Source organism: Brachyhypopomus gauderio, chromosome 10 (assembly GCF_052324685.1).
Source record: "Brachyhypopomus gauderio isolate BG-103 chromosome 10, BGAUD_0.2, whole genome shotgun sequence".
Classification (NCBI taxonomy): Eukaryota; Metazoa; Chordata; class Actinopteri; order Gymnotiformes; family Hypopomidae; genus Brachyhypopomus; species Brachyhypopomus gauderio.
In genome coordinates this window covers 10,268,493-10,286,695 of record NC_135220.1, presented here as the reverse complement: position 1 = coordinate 10,286,695, position 18,203 = coordinate 10,268,493, and positions in this window count along the sequence as shown.

Here is an 18,203-nt window from a genome sequence, read left to right as displayed (position 1 = left end):
TTTGGTTTTCCATCACGTTCTCAGCCATTCTGCTTCCTTTGCCACGTATGTTGTGTTTCCATTACAAGGTGTCTCACCACCTTACGCTCTTTCTTTCTGTTTCTTCCTGCCACTTATTTGAGTATCTATCTCCTGTGCTGATCTCTGGTCCTCCTCAAGTTTTCTTCCAACTATTTCTCTTCCTATCCATTATACTTTTATTTTCGGAAGGGTTTTTGTTTGTTGTGGCATTTGCCTGCTGCCAGTTACTTCCCCTGGCGTCCTTGGTTTTGTTTTCACACATTGAGATTTTTTTGCAAATCAGTTTTGTCTTTTCACTTGGTTTTCCGCATTGTTTTTTTGTTGTTTATTCTCCTGTCTGTTACAGTAGAGTTTTATTTATTTTTTGTGTTTAGTTATCTGCCTCAGTTTGAGGGCTTTTTTTACTTTCCCGCTGACTCATTTAATCACAATGGGCGTTGTCTGCTCTAGCTGGCACTTGGGTCCGTCTCTTCCTCTGTTTTCTAACGTGGTGTGTACGTGTCTGTACATCCGTCATTATAGAACGATTCAGCCTTAACATGGGTCTAGTCGCTTCACGTCAGACAGCATAGCTGAAAGCTGCGGTGGACAAGCAAGGTCAAATGCTTGGTATCATGATCAGGCACTCAGCCAGATCATGGAACAGTTAAGCTATGTTACTGCAGCATTGCAGGTATTAAGTAACACACCTCAATCAATCAATCAAAGTTTATTTGTATAGCGCTTTTCACAACATATGTTGTCACAAAGCGCTTTACAGGATTTAAAAGGTTAACAATACTATGTGTCCAGAACCCTAATGAGCAAGGCAAAGGCGACAGTGGCGAGGAAAAACTCCCTATGATGGTGGGGAATAGGAAGAAACCTCGGGAGAACCAAGACTCAAAAGGGAACCCATCCTCCATTGGGCGGCCCGTTAACACACAAATTACACAAAATACAGACAAATACACAAGTCACACACAAATCACACATTCAGACTAAGTAAAGGTAAAAAATGAAAGTTCTGGGTTATGATATTGTCACTGTAAATGTCTGTTGATGAATGCCAGGCTTTCATTCCGTGTCGGAACAGCGATGCTGGTATTGTAGGCTCCGACTGCAATGTTACTCTCCAGGTGAACCTCGGAGAAAAGATACGAGATGTAGTAAATATGTAACAGATTAATCAAAGGCCAAACTAAAGAGATGAGTCTTTAATCGAGTTTTAAACATTGAGACTGTGTCTGAGTCCCGAATAGAGGCAGGAAGATTATTCCACAATTGTGGAGCTTTAAAAGAAAAGGCTCTTCCACCTGCTGTGATCTTTTTGATCCTAGGAACAGTTAATAACCCTGCGTCCTGCGAGCGAAGTGAACGCGCTGGGTTATATTGTTCAATAAGTTCACTAAGATAGTCTGGAGCTAAGCCATGCAGCGTTTTATATGTTAATAAAAGTATTTTATAGTCAATACGGAATCTAATTGGCAGCCAGTGTAATGATGATAGTACGGGACTAATGTGATCAAACTTTTTAGTTTTTGTTAACACTAGGACTACCACCATTTTAATTCCAAACTTTTCTACCTGGCCTCCACCAGGGGGCAGTTCTGGGGACATTTGCATCCCATTAGGCCACCCTTTGTTATGTACATGCAGCCACTTATAGGTAGACGGGTGGGGGGGTGATGGTGTGAACCATCAGTTCATTGTTCTGCTGCATATGTTCACTGACTCAGATAGAGAAGAAAAAACTCTGGCCTCCCCTTGGGGAGATTGTCCGTGTGGGTAAATATATGAGTAAATTTATGTTGGGATGAAGGTGTGTGGGTGTATGTGTGTAAGGGTGTATGTGTGTGTGGGTGTATATGTGTTTGGGTGAATATGGATGTCCAATGTAGCAGCAGTTGGTGAACCATTGCAGTGGTCATTTGAGCTGTGTTTTTTTCTGCCCTTCCCTTTTTATAATAAATAATAATAATAATCTTTATTTCTATAGCACCTTTCATACATTCATGCAACTCAAAGTGCTAAAAACTACTGAAAATAAGGTTTGGGGGTGTATGTGTGTGTGGGTGTATATGTGTTTGGGTGAATATAGATGTCCAATGTAGCAGCAGTTGGTGAACCATTGCAGTGGTCATTTGAGCTGTGTTTTTTCTGCCCTTCCCTTTTTATAATATAAATAATCTTTATTTCTATAGCACCTTTCATACATACATGCATGTGCTAAAAACTACTGAAAATAAGGTTTGTGGGTGTATGTGTGTGAGGGTGTGTGTGTGTAAATGTGTTTGGGTGAATATGGATGCCCAATGTAGCAGCAGTTGGTGAACCATTGCAGTGGTCATTTGAGCTATGTTTTTTTCTGCCCTTCCCGGAAGACATCACAGCCCAGCTGAACGCCATCCCATGAACGGAGAGCCAACTGCTTTTTCCAGAAGGAAAGTGACTAGTCGCTTGCAAAGTTTCCTCTGTTTCATCTCTTTGGAGATACTTCAGACCATACAGGAGTGGACTGTCCAGCATGCACGCCAGACACAGCAAGAGCAAGAAAACTGGTTCATGGCCATCCCTGAACTAATGGCATTCATTGCAATCCTCATCCTGCGAGGGATTGTCCGCCTTCCAGCGATGCATGATGCATGGTCTGCAAAACTGGGAGTGCCCTCCATCATGAAGATAATGTCGCGAAACCGCTTTCAGGACATCATGCGGCACCTACGCTTTGACGACAAGGACACACGCCATGAACGAGCTGCAACTGACCGGTTTGCTGCAATTTCTAATATTTGGAAATCTTTCGTTGGCAACTGCATCACTTCGTACCACCCAGGACGGCATATCACCATAGATGAGCAACTTTTCCCATCCAAGACCCGTTGCTGTTTTCTTCAGTATATAGCCACAAAACCAGACAAGTTTGGGATAAAGTTCTGGGTGGCATGTGACCTGAAAACCAAGTACGTATCCAACATCATCCCATACCTTGGAAAAGACTCCAGTCGTCCCACAGGGGAAAGACTGTCAGAAAATGTGGTGATGAAGCTCATGGAACCATTTATGGACAAAGGAAGAACTGTTACCACAGACAATTTTTTCACCTCACTGTCACTAGCAAAACGATTGCTAGGCCGGAAGACCACCCTCCTTGGCACAGTAAACAGGATTCGTTGAGAGCTTCCAGACTCTGCCAAAAAGAATTTGGTCCGTGAGGAATTCAGCACACAGGTGTTTTCAACCTCTGGTGCCACACTGACCATTTACGCACCCACTGAATGCCTATGCACTGAATGCCTATGTGCTTTTTCAAGCATGCACTGGGGTAAAGGAGAGACGGTCGGAGTTCTTGGTGAACCTCACAGAAGAGCTTGCACAGGCTCATGTGGCAGCCAAGGAGGTGGCCAAGGAAAAGGCAGCAGCAACCACCCACACCTGACACAGGGAAAAGGGCATGGTGCCAGGTCAAGTGTTGTTGCAAAAGTAACCGTGCCACTAATCGTTGTGTGTCTTGTGATAGGTTCACATGTGGCAAGTGCAGAAAGGAGATGATGTGGCAGTGCCAGGTGTGTGCAGAATATTCATAGGTGTATTTATATATACACCTATATACCAATAAAGCTAACTTGAATATAAATTTCTGGCAATGTTGAATTTTTTTGGGGGTGGGGGGGTGGCTTCACCAATTCACCTTCACCTTCTTCCAGAGGACAATTTCTTCTGGACCTGCATATTCCCACCTCCACCCCTCCCCATACAAACACACAAACAGTACTCCTACATTTAGAATCAATGTAATGGCCTCATTTTCATAACACTGGTATGGCTGAACAGGCTACTCTCTGTGTGGTGATGGTGGTGGTACAGAATTGTTTTCTGATCCTTACATAAAAATAAAGTTGTCCTCCAAAGAAGGTGTGGGGGGGGGGGGGTGGAGGTAGGCCAAAAAAAGAAAAAAGTAGAGAAAAGTAAATTTTCTATTTTTGTTTGCCAGTTATGGCTGTTGTGTTTTTGAAAGAGACACACTGCAAAAAGTACCATCTTGATAAGTTAAAATTGCTCAAGAATATTATTCTATTTCAAGTAGCTGAGGGTTTTTTTTATAAATTTATGTAAAAATATCTTTACCTATACCTATTGACAGTTTTAACTACTTAAAATAAGGTTAAAAAATCAGAGCCATTTTGAATAATCAATGTGCCTCTATAATTCAAATATTATGTTTGTGTCAATTTCACATTATTTCAAACTTCCACAAATCAAATCTCAAACACATGGTCCCGTAGATGAGCAAACTTCTTGCAAGTGAGCTTGCAGTCTCATGAGGCAGCCAAAGGTGTGTATTGAAAGGTGTGTCAACAGCAACCACCCACAGCTGACACACACCTCATTTACATAACACTGGAGGTAAGAAGGGCTTATCACACCTGCCAAGAGACCAAGAGTCTAGTTGGGACACTGTCGAAAGCAGGCGGCTTGGTAGTTCTAGTGGGGTACTGTCGAAAGCAGGCGGCTTGGTAGTTCTAGTGTTAAAACTCGTGCTGCTGCGTTCTGAACCAGCTGGAGTTTGTTTATCGATTTACCAGAACATCCAGCTAGGAGACTGTTGCAATAATCTAAACGAGAGGATATGAATGCATGTATTAGTTTTTCTGCATCACTAATATTTAATATGTTTCTAATTTTGGCAATGTTGCGCAAGTGAAAGAACGCTACCCTAGTTAAATTATTAATATGTGTATCGAACGAGAGATCTGGGTCTATTGTTACGCCCAAGTTCTTTACCTCTGCACTGGGGGTTATAGTAAAAGAATGTAGATTCAATGCTACATTATGTATCTTGTCTCTCGCAGCCCTAGACCCAACTATTATTAATTCTGTTTTATCTGGATTTAGTGCTAGAAAGTTACACGCCATCCAATGTTTTAACTCTTCTACACATTTCTCAATCTTACTGTTTGCGCCTAAATCATCGGGTTTTGCCGATAAATATAGCTGAGTGTAGTCTGCGTAGGAATGGAAACTGATGTCATGCTTATGCATAATCTCCCCTAAGGGTAACATGTACAGTGTGAATAGAAGTGGTCCTAGGACTGTCCCTTGCGGGACACCATATTTAACCTGCACAGATTTAGAGGTTTTATTATTAACACTTACACATTGGAAGCGGTCAGTTAAATATGATCTAAACCAGGAGAGTGCGACTCCTTTAATACCTACCGTGTTTTCTAGTCTATCCAGCAAAATGTTGTGGTCTACAGTATCAAAAGCTGCACTAAGATCTAACAGTATAAGGAACGAGACGAGCCCATTATCGGCCGATATTAGTAGATCATTCACTACCCTGAGTAAAGCTGTTTTTCAATCTAAATCCTGATTGGAACTTTTCATGGATACTATTTGATTGGAGATAGTGGTTTAACTGATTGGAAACTGCTTTTTCTAAAATTTTAGAGATAAATGGGAGATTAGAAATAGGTCTATAGTTGGCTAGAATCTGCGGATCGAGATTCTGTTTTTTAATCAAGGGTCTAATTACGGCGCATTTTAATTGTTTGGGCATGTAACCTAGGTTAAGGGAGGAGTTAATCATATTAAGTAAGGGCCCTGCAATGGCTGGGAGTAGGTCTTAAAATAGACGGGTTGGAACTGGGTCGAATATACATGATGTAGGCTTAGACGAAATAATCAGTGTTGTGAGCTCTTTTTGCGATATAGGATCAAAGATATTTAGCTCAGTAATATTTTTGGATGCATAGTTACTAATAACTAAACTACTGGGGTTGGATTGGAGGTTAGGCTGCGATGTATTATGACTGTAGTCGGATATTATCTATTTTATTATTGAAAAAGTTTAAAAATTCCTCGCTAGTGTGTGTAAGTGCTGTAATGCCTGGTGATCAGGCTGTGAATGAGAGGATCCATGAGCAGAGTATGCAGGCAGAATTCCTTTAATTCAAGGAGGACAAAAATACACAAAAAGGGGAATAGCGAAGAGAGACACAGGCCACGGGAAGACAGGACACCAGCAGCCAGGTCCGAGGACACGGGTGAGGTCAGGCAGAAGTACCGGAGGGCTAGACAGGGGCAGAAGACAAAACCAGAACAAGATCAAGTACCAAAAAGACAATCAGAGAACTCACTAGGAATACGCTCAGTAGAGACTCATAAAGAGATGGCAATACTTCGCGAGGTAGGGCTGGGGAGGACAGGCTTTAGTACTGGGTTCAATCAACTTTGACAGAAAACAGCTGATTACTAAAATTCCGGTGATTGTGACCTCTGGTGGCGGACGGAGGTAGTGACTCCAGGTCTGACAAGTGCTGTGTTAGAACTAGTGTCGTTGATATTTCTTGTTAGTTTAGATACCGTCGCGAAGAGAAATCTAGGGTTATTTTTGTTGTTTTCTATTAGTGTCGAATAGTATGCGGCTCTAGCTTTTATTAGGGCATGTTTATATTTGACTATGGCGTCTTTCCATGTGATTCTAAACACTTCTATTGAGGTGGATTTCCATTTTCGCTCCGCTGCTCGAGCTGCCTGTTTTAGAAGACGAGTGTGGTCGTCATACCATGGTGCAAGCTTTTTCTCCCTAATTAATTTTGTTTTAACTGGAGCTACACTGTCTAAGGTATTGCTGAGTGTGGAATAAAACTGTTGTGTTGCCTGTTCCAATTCATTGGGCTGCAGTGGCATAGTGTTCGGTAGCTCTGGCAGTAAGTTTATAAATGTTGCTGCAGTGTCGGATGTGATAGTGCGCGTGGTTTTTGTATGGCGCATCTGATGTACATTGTATAAAGTCATTTCATATATTAGTAGGGAATGATCTGAAATGGCGTCATTTTGGGGGATGACTGCCAAATGTTCTATGTTTAATCCGTAAGTAAGTATTAAGTCTAAGGTGTGTTTACAGCGGTGGGTAGGCCCTGTCACATTTTGGGCTATACCTACTGAATCTAGTATGGAGTCGAACGCAATTTTCAGCGGGTCTGATTCATTTTCATAATGAATGTTGAAATCACCCACAATTACAAATCTCTCGATGGTTAAGACTAGTTCCGAAAGAAACTCAGCAAATTCCTGAAGAAATTCTGAGTAGGGACCCGGCGGTCGATAGATGGTCACTAATTTAATCTTTGTTTTATTGCCTATAAGATTATTGCCTATTTCACCTATCAAAGCCTCGAATGAGTTAATAGAGGTGGTTGGTTTTACAGTAAAACCTATATCTGTGTCATATATTGTGGCTACTCCACCTCCACACCCTGTGATACGGGGCTGATGAACATAACTGTATCCAGGAGGAGCTGCTTCATTAAAACTTACATATTCGTCTACTCTAGCCCATGTCTCTGTTAAACAGAGTGCATTTAGTCTGTTATCTGAGATTATTTCATTTACTATCACAGCTTTTGATGCAAGCGATCTAATGTTTAAAAGTCCTAGCCTTAGCTTAATATTGCTGCTCACTTCATGTTGGTTATTTAATTTAATTTTAATTAGATTTTTAAAACATATCGCCCTGTTATTCTTATACCTGCCACGGCTAACAGACACAGTCTCAATGGTTTGGTAGTTAGGGAAGTAAGTTCTACTTAGCTGATTTGCGTGGTTTGTTGTGGCTGGTCAGGCCCGACGTAGCACATCCTCGATGTTCCTGGAGAGGACTGCTGAGCCTAGGCGACTGGGGTAAAGTCCATCTCGGCGGGAGAGTGATGGACGCTCTCGGAAACTCTCCCAGTTGTCGACGTAGTCCACGCCAGCGCTGCTACAGGTGTCCCGGAGCCAGCTGTGGAGACAGTAAAGACGGCTAAATAACTCGCACCCTCGCCGGAACGTTGGAAGCGGACCGGAGACAACAAGCCTGGCCGACATCTTCTTCTGCGCGGTGTCTAGAAGCTAGCGGTAGTGTTCCTTCAGGATCTCGCTGCGCCGGGCGAAGGTGTCGACGTGAAGGACAACGGTGCCGAAGTTGTCTCCCTGCCTCGAACGGATTCGCAAAGGAGAAGTCTGGCTGAGGTAGGGGTGACGACGCCGGCTGCCTTCCGCGTCCTCGCTGGCGCTCCCAGCCTGGTGCCCGGGTCAAGATGGCGGTTGTGCTGAGCCGCCGTGACGAGGGAGTGGAGATGGCCGAGTAGGCAGCGTCGCGGGTGGCCTCGAGCCTGGTCTTCTCCTGGGTGAGCTCCGCTTGCTTCCCCAGAAGACGCTGGATCTGCCGACCCAACTTGTCCAGCCCCAAGCCGAGCTTGACGAGAGCCCATTCCTCCGTGCTAGCCATGAAAAACAGGGGAGACAAAACAGAGGGAGAAAGAAAGAAACAGGGGGAGAAAACAGGGAGAAAGAAAGAGACGGGGAGAAAACAGAAACGAAATAAAATAATTAGATGTCGGTAAGTGTATTATACTGATTTAGAATTGTAGTGTTTAACACTGGAACTCCTGAGATTTCAAGGTTCTGAGGACATCACCCCTCCTTCTCCTGCCCAATTAGCAGGACCATACATATGTTAATTTCAGAGCAAGACAGGAGCAGAAAGACAGGCAGGAGCTCTGTGGCAGGAGCTCTGTGGTGCACCAGGTCTAGTCTGTGTGTAGTCTGTGTGCAGTCTGTGTGCACCAGGTCTAGTTTGTAGTCTAAAATAAATAAATAAAGTTTAGCCCTGTTTCGGCGTTATGTGTGAAGCGCTACATATTGACATAAGTATTATTTAGAGCGGTGAACCATTATCATTAGCGTGGTATTGGCGTTATGTATGAAGCAAGCGTCTCAGATTTTCTTGTGCATGCACTTCAATAGCGCCACACATTTACATGGCTGAACCAACCATTATCACGGGTCCATATTGTTCCCGTGAAACACATTATCATTAGCGTGGTATTGGCGTTATGTATGAAGCAAACGTCCCAGATTTTCTTGTGTATGCACTTCAATAGCGCCACACATTTACATGGCTGAACCAACCATTATCACGGGTTCATATTGTTCCCGTGAAACACATTATCATTAGCGTGGTATTGGCGTTATGTATGAAGCAAGCGTCCCAGATTTTCTTGTGTATGCACTTCAATAGCAGCAACAAAGTAATAAAGGTATAGTAAAGTAATATTTATTTGTACATTTACTTATTTTTACTCATACAGCATAGTAACATAATATTTTTTTGCAGTGTTTATGCTTGTGTTTGACTGATATTTCGTTTGTGTAAATAAGATATTTCGTTCATGTAAATAACTTAGCGTCATTTATTTATTTTTACTCATACAGCATAGTAATATAATATTTTTTGCAGTGTTTATGCTTGTGTTTGACTGATATTTCGTTCGTGTAAATAAGATATTTCGTTTGTGTAAATAACTTAGCGTCATTTATTTATTTTTACTCATACAGCATAGTAATATAATATTTTTTGTGTTTTCTTGTGTTTGACTGATATTTCGTTCGTGTAAATAAGATATTTCGTTTGTGTAAATAACTTAGCGTCATTTATTTATTTTTACTCATACAGCATAGTAATATAATATTTTTTGCAGTGTTTATGCTTGTGTTTGACTGATATTTCGTTTGTGTAAATAAGATATTTCGTTTGTGTAAATAACTTAGCGTCATTTATTTATTTTTACTCATACAGCATAGTAATATAATATTTTTTGCAGTGTTTATGCTTGTGTTTGACTGATATTCACGGATTGCCGTGAACCATTATCACGGGTCCAATCAACTTTTATTGTTCCCGTGTATGCAGGGGATTAGCCCGGTTTCGGTTTCGGCGTTATGTGTGAAGCGCCACCTATTATAATAAAGTATAATTAGTATGCGCTGTTGTGGGTGTGTTCTTCAGAGTCATGATAAAAGCTGAAACCCAAAGGCAGGCGACTTACATTTTCACTACTATCCTGTGTGGAGACGACGCAAAACACCATGGCAAGACAGAGGACGTTCACCGGTCAAGAAGTTGCGGCTTTGCTGACCAACGAGGACTGCTGTGAGTCCGATGCGGGAGAAGGACCCTCCTGTTTTTTGACCAGCGATTCATCCGATGAAGAAAGAAGCAGTACATCGGATGAGGTACAACAGAGCCCTCCAAGGAAGAGACGGACACAGGCTGACACCACACCTGCACCAACCGTACGGGCAAAAGATGGAACTGTTTGGGAGAAGGTTGGCATCGCACGCTCTCGTGTCAGCAGCTGTTCGCCTAATTCAACATTTGTTGAGCCGTCCGGGCCTACAGAGCATGCAAAGGTATAGTAACTTCATATTTCTTTCCAGTGTTTCTGCTTGTGTTTGAATGATATTTAGTACGTGTAATTTACCTAGCGTCATTTGTTTACTTTTACTAATACAGCGTAGGATCACAAGCAGACTGCAGAGTTTTCTGTGTTTGCTCGACATGGAGATGCTGCGAATCATCACAGACTGCACTGTCCATGAAGCCCGCAGAACAGACAGCAGCTGGAGTTTGTCGGTCAGCGAGTTTATGGCATTCGTAGCAATCCTATTTCTACGAGCAGTCCTCTGTCCAGTTGGAGCGATGTCGGACTGTTGGTCGGCAATGTTCGCTGTGCCTTCGATCCAGGAGACAATGGCACGGGACCGCTACCAAGAAATCATGCGGTACTTGCGCTTTGATAATAAGGACACCCGTGCGGAGCGTGCAAAGAGCGACAGATTTGCTGCGATTTCGGACATCTGGCAGCGATTTGTGAACAACTGCATTTTGTGCTATACCCCAGGCAAGGAACTGACAGTCGACGAGCAGCTGTTTCCGACCAAGGTTCGCTGTCCATTCACCCAGTACATTGCCTCAAAGCCGGACAAGTTTGGAATAAAGTTTTGGGTTGCTTCTGAGTTGAACACAAAGTACATGTGCAACGCCATTCCATACCTTGGAAAGGACCCCGATCGTCCCAAGGGGGAAAGAGTGTCCGAGAATGTGGTGATGAAGCTTATGAAGCCATACCTGGGCAAGGGCAGAACTGTAGCCACAGACAATTTTTTCACATCTCTTTCCCTGGCTAAGAAGCTGCTGGAATGCAACACGACTCTGCTTGGGACAATGAACAAGATTCGCCGAGAAGTTCCTTTGGAAGCCAAAAACGCCAAGGGACGTGAGAAGTTGTCAACGGAGGTGTACAGATCCGATGATGCGCTTCTGACGGTGTATGCCTCCAAGCCCAACAAAACAGTTTGCGTTCTGAGCACTATGCACACGCACGTGGAGATTGCAGACGACCGCAAAAAGAAGCCAAACACTGTGACGGACTACAACCGGACGAAGGTATGCATGTGTTGGCATTGATAAATCAATTTATCATACATGAATGAATTTATTCAAAATATAACATGTACTTCTTTGTATTTGTTCTTTGCAGTGCGCCGTTGACATCATGGACCAGAAGGCGCGTGCATACACAGTGCGCGCAGGAACACGCCGGTGGCCCGTTGCAGTGTTTTATAACATACTTGACCTGGCAGCGATGAACGCGCATGTTTTGTACACGGCATGTACGGGGTCCACAGAGAGTAGGAGAGTTTTTATGTGTACTCTTGCTGAGGAACTCCGTCTTCGTTTCCTACAGGAAAAGGAGTTGAAGAGAACGCCACGTCCTTCGCCTGCTCCTGGAAAGAAGACTACGTGTCAGGTGCAGACAAACTGCAACCGGAACCACAGCATAACCCCGTGCGCTGCATGCGGCAAGTACACCTGTCGCAAGTGTAGGGCAGAGTGTCCCTGGCTGTGTGGCAACTGTGTACCTAAAACTACATGAAGGTACGTCGATAAGTATATTTATATATATATATATATATATATAAATATATTATATATATATATACAGACAACCAATCACACACACATATATATACACACACACTATTATTTGAACATAACCAAAAATCTCTTCTCTTTCTGTTCCACAGTCGCACATCATGAAACCCGGTGTCACGGTCTGCCCCGCATCTCCTGCCATTTCATGTCTGTTTCCGTGTTAGTCCTCTGTTTATTTCTCGTCGTGGTTGCTGGTTATTTTTCTCATGGTTGCTGGAATTGGATTCCCGTTCTGTTATGACCCATGCCTGTGACATTTTCACAGAATCAATTTATACATGAATGAATTCGTTCTAAATATAACATGTACTTCTGTGCGTGCATACACAGTGCGCGCAGGAACACGCCGGTGGCCCGTTGACCTTGGCAGCGATGAACGATGAACCTGCCGCAAATGTAAGAAAGAGGGTCCCTGGCTGGTACACATGAATAAATTCGTTCAAAATATAACATGTACTTTGTTCTTTGCAGTGCGCCGTTGACAGACATCATGAAGGTGCGTGCATACACAGTGCACGCAGGAACACGCCGGTGGCCCGTTGCATGCAGCGAGTACACCCTGGCTGTGTAGCAACTGTTGGCTACAACTACATGAAGGTACGTTGATAAGTAGGCCTACATACGTAACACCACATATGTTACGTATTTTTGTCTTCTGAAAGATTTTATTCAAAATGTAAGGTGTACCTTGAATTGTTCTCCACAGCATCAACGCGTGTGTTGCATGCGGCAAGTGCATCTGGCGAGTACACCCTCAACTTCAAGACACCCTCAACTTTCTTGACATTCCACTTCAAGAAACCCGGAATAGACATCCATGTTTGATCAAAATAAAGTTGTTTTACAGCACATGAATTTGTTCTTCCTGTCTTTTCCTCTCCTTTTCCAGTCTGCTGTTTAGATCACAACATTTATCAGCCATATATATAATTGCGCCATATAATTTCTTAGCTTTTCAAACGCGAATTCAAACGCGGAAACAGAAAGTGTAACAAATATTATATAGTGTAGTAAATATACAAAGAGCTTCAAACAATATACAAAGAGGTTCAGACAATTTTATTTATTTTTATTGTTTGACGGGACTCATTTGAGAAACTCTCTACGTGCGCTTGAATTGTATCTTTTGAAATACGAGTCTACAAAATTTCCGCTGTTTGTTGTAGGATCGGTAACATATACAGTCTGCTTGTTTGTAACCAAGTTTTTCGTGAAGTATCACGTTTGGTGCCTTGTATGAGCTTGGAGGTGAGCCGCTTGTGCTTTGGCAGGCGTATGAGCTGGGGGTGAGACGCTTCCACCGCATTACCAAGACAATGGGCGTTAATCTCTTCACAGCAGGGGAGTGGGCTACATGGACCTTACTAAGCCTTGCGAAAATTTTCGCGGCCGTCGGGTTCCTAGTGTTAATGTAAGTGTATTAGGCTATAGCTAAGCTATGCTAATGTGATACGTGAATCCGCGTTTGCGTGCGAGCGTGCTGCCATGCGCCGGTGAAACACTGCTCCTCTGGAATCACCCCCACTCAAAACTCACTTTCCCATCCCCAACTCCTGAGGGGTGTAGGGGTTTTTTGTTGCAATGTACTCGTATTTGAACAACAACCCTCACGCTTCCCGACAGAACGCACTAAGATAGCCTATGTGATTGCTTTACTGTCAGATAAAGTGTTAGCCTGGGCCATACCTATTTGGGAGAGATGAACAGAAGTGTGTTCCACATATGAACGTTTTTCTACTGCTATGTGAAGCACATTCTATCATCCATCTTCAGGAGGTATTGTTGGCCCCTGCATGTTAGGCTTACGTCAAGGTAAATTATCGGTGGCAGAATACTCACTCAAGTTCAGAACTCTGGCTTCAGAGAGTGGATCGGGTCCCTAGCTCTCTTGACTATCTATCAGGAGGGATTGTCTGAGTAACCTAAGGATGAGCTAGCTCTCCACAACCTCCTGGCCGATCTCGACACAGTTATAGCTCTCACTGTACATCTAGACAATCGGTATCACAAATGTAAAAATGCTAGGAAGTTAAAGCTGGTTTTGGTGCTTAGAAGGTGCTTGGTCAAGGTGCTTAGAGAAACCTTAGACTCCTACTCCTTCTAGAAAATCATCTATAGGCCTACGTTAAGTTGGAGAAGTCACTCCTCCATGTCTCGGAAGTAGTGTTTTCAGAATACAGGGTAACTCCTAACACCCTAGCTATGGACCCGTCCAAAATTCGAGCTGTTGCTCAGTGGATGACTCCCTACACCAAGTCCAGCAGTTCCTGGGGTTTGCTAACTTTTATCACTGATTTATCAAAGGTTTCAGTATTCTGGCTGCTCCACTCATCAACCTCACTAAAAAGACCCCAGAAACTTCATCCATGTGCCTACTTTTCTCATCGCATGATGCACGCCGAGTGCGATTATGATGTTGGCAACAGTTATTTGCTGTTAAGTTGGCGTTAGAGGAATGGGTGCACTGGCTGGAGGGGGCCAAGCATCCGTTTCTGGTCTGGACGGATCATAAAAATCTGGCATATCTCCAGCAGGCCAAAAGCCTGAATCCTAGACAGGCTAGGTGGTCACTTTTCTTTAGTCATTTTGATTTTACTCTGTCCTATCGACCACGCACTAAAAACGGCCATCAAATGATTACTGACCAACAATCCAGACCCTAGTGCGGGACCTCCTGGTCACCTATACATACATCCCAATATGAGAAAAAAGGTGATGGACTGGGGTCATAACTCCCCTTTTGCTGCTCACCCGGAGTCCCGCTGCACTCTTGAACTCCTGCAACGGAGGTTCTGGTGGCCTGGCATGGACCAAGAGGTGGGTAATTGCTTGTAGGCCTGTGGGGCATGTGCCCGTAATAAGGTCTCTCACACCAAGCCACCTGGCCTGCTACGTCCTCTCCCTATCCCGTTCAGACCATGGATCCATATGGCCCTTGATTTTGTCACTGGGTTACCTCCCTCTCGAGGCAACACCACCATCTTCACGTTCACTTTGTTCGCAGGATGCAGGGTTATTAACTATTCCTAGAATCAAAAAGATCACAGCAGGTGGAAGAGCTTTTTCTTATAAAACTCCTCAACTATGGAATAATCTTCCTGCCACTATTCGGGACTCAGACACGGTCTCAATGTTTAAATCTCGACTAAAGACTTATCTGTTTACCTTGGCCTTTGATTAGTGTGTTACATGTTTACCATGTCACATGTCTTTCTTCTCCGAGGTTCAGCTGGGGAGTAATACTGCAGTCAGAGTCTATATTACCAATATTACTGCTCTGACACGGAATGGAAACCTGGCGTTCATCACAAGACATTTACATTGACAATATCAACACCCAGAATTTTCATTCTAGTTACCTTATACTTAGTCTGACTGTGTGATTTTGTGTGATTTGTGTATTCGTCTGTATAATTTGATTTTGTTTATTTAACCAGGCCACCCAAAGGAGATGGGTCCCTGCTGAGTCAGACGATTGGATACAAGCACCTGGGAGATGGTCTGGCTTGCCGGTGGATGTACTGATTGGTTGGATGTGCCATTGGATGTGCCATTGCCACAAGAGGTCATGCTGATGCTACCTCCTATCTGAGGCTCACCATCTGCACCAAAGGGACTGTGACTACTTGGCCAGGGAACAAGAACCTTAACTATTACTGTAGAACTATAGAACCACCCTGCGCACCACGGACTTGTGCTAACGGGCCGCCCAATGGAGGATGGGTTCCCTTTTGAGTCTTGAGTCTTCCTAATCCCCACCATGATAGGGAGTTTTCCTTGCCATTGTCGCCTTTGGCTTGCTCATTGGGGATCTGGACCCATAAGATTGTAATGCTGCTTTGTGACAACATGTGTTGTGAAAAGCGCTATATTAATAAATTTGAATTTGAATCTTGGTCTTCGTGGATCGGTTTTCAAAGAAGGCTAGATTCCTGGCACTGACTAAACTCCCCTCAGCCCATGACACTGCCTTCTTGTTCTTTCATAACGTTGTTGGATACCACAGGTTTTCTTCTGACGTGGTGTCCAATAGGGGGGCGCAGTTCACAAGTTGGTTCTGGGGAGGTTTCTTGGGTCTATTGGGCACCAAGGCCAATCTCTTCGGTGTTTTGCCCCCAGACTGACGGTCAATCAGGACCTCAAACAGACACTCGGGTGTGTGGTGTCCTCTAATCCCTCCTCCTGAGCTGACCAGCTCCTGTAGACTGAATACGGCCATAACATCCTGTGGCCCTCGGCACGTCGCCCTTTGAGTGTCATAGAGGGTATGCCCCTCCTATGTTCGCCGATCAGGAAAAAGAGGTGGTGGTTCCAGGAGCTCATGCCTTGGTGCCACGATGCTGTTTAGCTTGGCATAAAGCCCTATTGTCTACTGCCGGGTATTGCCGCAGTGCTGACAAACATCATCTCCCAGCCTTGTGCTTCCAGCCTGGTCATCGTGTCTGGCTTTCTGCCGGGCTGTGGCGGGACCAAGAAGTTGGCTCCTCGGTATTTGGGCCCCTTCAAAGTAGATAAGTGGATTAATCCCATTACTTACTGGCTGCTGCTCCCTCCTTCCATGCGGGTGCACCCGGTTTTTCATGTCTCCCATCTCCACACGGTTTTCTGCAGTATGCCCTGTGCCCCAATGCCGCCGCCCCCCCGCATGATTGACGGGGCCCCGGCTTACACGGTCAATCACCTGTTGAATCACTGTCGTGTTTGGGATCGGGACCAATACCTCGTGGATTGGAAGGGTTACGGCCTGAGGAGCGCTCCTGGGTCCCTGTCTCTCACATCCTCGATCGTGCCCTTATCCGCGACTTGCGCCGCAGCAGGGCTGTCGTCCTGGGCCCTTGGGGTCTCGGGACTAGAGGGGGGGGCTCTGTCAGGGCTGGCTCGGATGCTGCTCCTTCAGTTGCCACTGGAGGCTCCAGAGTCAGTGCCAGACTCAATAAGAGCAATCAGCAGTGATCCTCTGCGATTGCATACCAGGGCAGAAGCTAACGCGGACTTAAGATTTTCGAATGCAAAATCAACCTTAATTGGCCAAAAGATGATATAGCAACCAAGAGGCTAACTAAGCTAACCATGCCAAAAGGCATGTACTATATTACATAGTACATACAGTACATAATACTGCTTATATTCTAATATTTAGTATGCATTCTCTTATTCTCAACTCAAAAATGCAACTGCATCCTTCGTAGCTCTTCTTAGCCATTCTTATTTAACTTCCGGTTTGTCATTCTACCCAAACAACTTGACATAAACTCCAGCTAAAGTAAACCTTTTCTTTTTCTATGATGTCCAAAAGTATATGCAATCGAAACATTCACTAACAAAATAATCTATGACCACTTCAGTTTCACCAAACAGAGTCACTTCGAATGTGTCAGCCTGGTTGCTTTTGCAGTTACTTCATACCCCCCTCCCTTCCGCCTTTACACTTCGCCAGTCAGAGGTGTGAAAAGCTTTTTGGGATTTCTCACAAACAGTTGCGTGTAGATGGCTGAAAATCCACTGTCCATGATTAAATTAAGTTCAATTAAATAATTTTTTTTGAGTGTAGGGAACTGAAGTTTATTTTAAAAATCCAGTTTCAGTTCCATGTGTGGGTAAGCCCACACCTCTGGCTACAAGCATTGGACAATTCAAGCTCATGGCATGTCTGACCTTTAGCCCATCTGATCACGCAAGTTCCACCGTACAAGAAGACACTGGCTGAGGCAGGTGAGGTGGAGGAGTGGATGTAGCCCTGAGCTAAAGCCTCCCTCATGTACTGTTCCATGATCTACTCTACATCCTGGGAGAGTGGATAAACCATACAGTGCGTAGGCACTGCACCCTCCTTCAGCTCTATGGCACAATCTCACGATGTGGAGGGAGCTGGGTGGCCTTGAGGGGGCTAAATATATCCTCCAGGTCTGCTTATGGTTAAGGGATTGCCATCTAGATGGTGAAACACAATTCTTAAATTGTGCAATAAATCCAGTGTAGTCCTGGAGCAATGGAGAGGATCTGAACACCAGGGTCACCCCCAGGAATTTGCTCTCCCTGTGAGTAGCGGGATGACAAACGCTACTCGGACATGATCAGGTATGTGAGGCTGGAATGTGAAGTACAACTCCTGCTGCACCATGAACCATTCACACTGCTCATAGTTGCCTCTGTATGGTTCAGGGGTGGAGATATGGCACTGACCAGGCTCACAGTCTATGGGCCTGCCTGATTCTGCCTGGTTAGAGAGAGCCTGGACACAGCTGGTGCTGTCGGGACTGGGAATGGTGGAGTGGTCTGGAGTGAGTAAGTGAGTGTGTGTGTGGTTGTCAGTGTTGCGAATAACGCTGTTAAAAATAACAGCGTTAGGTAACAGCGTCATTTTGTTAGTAACGGG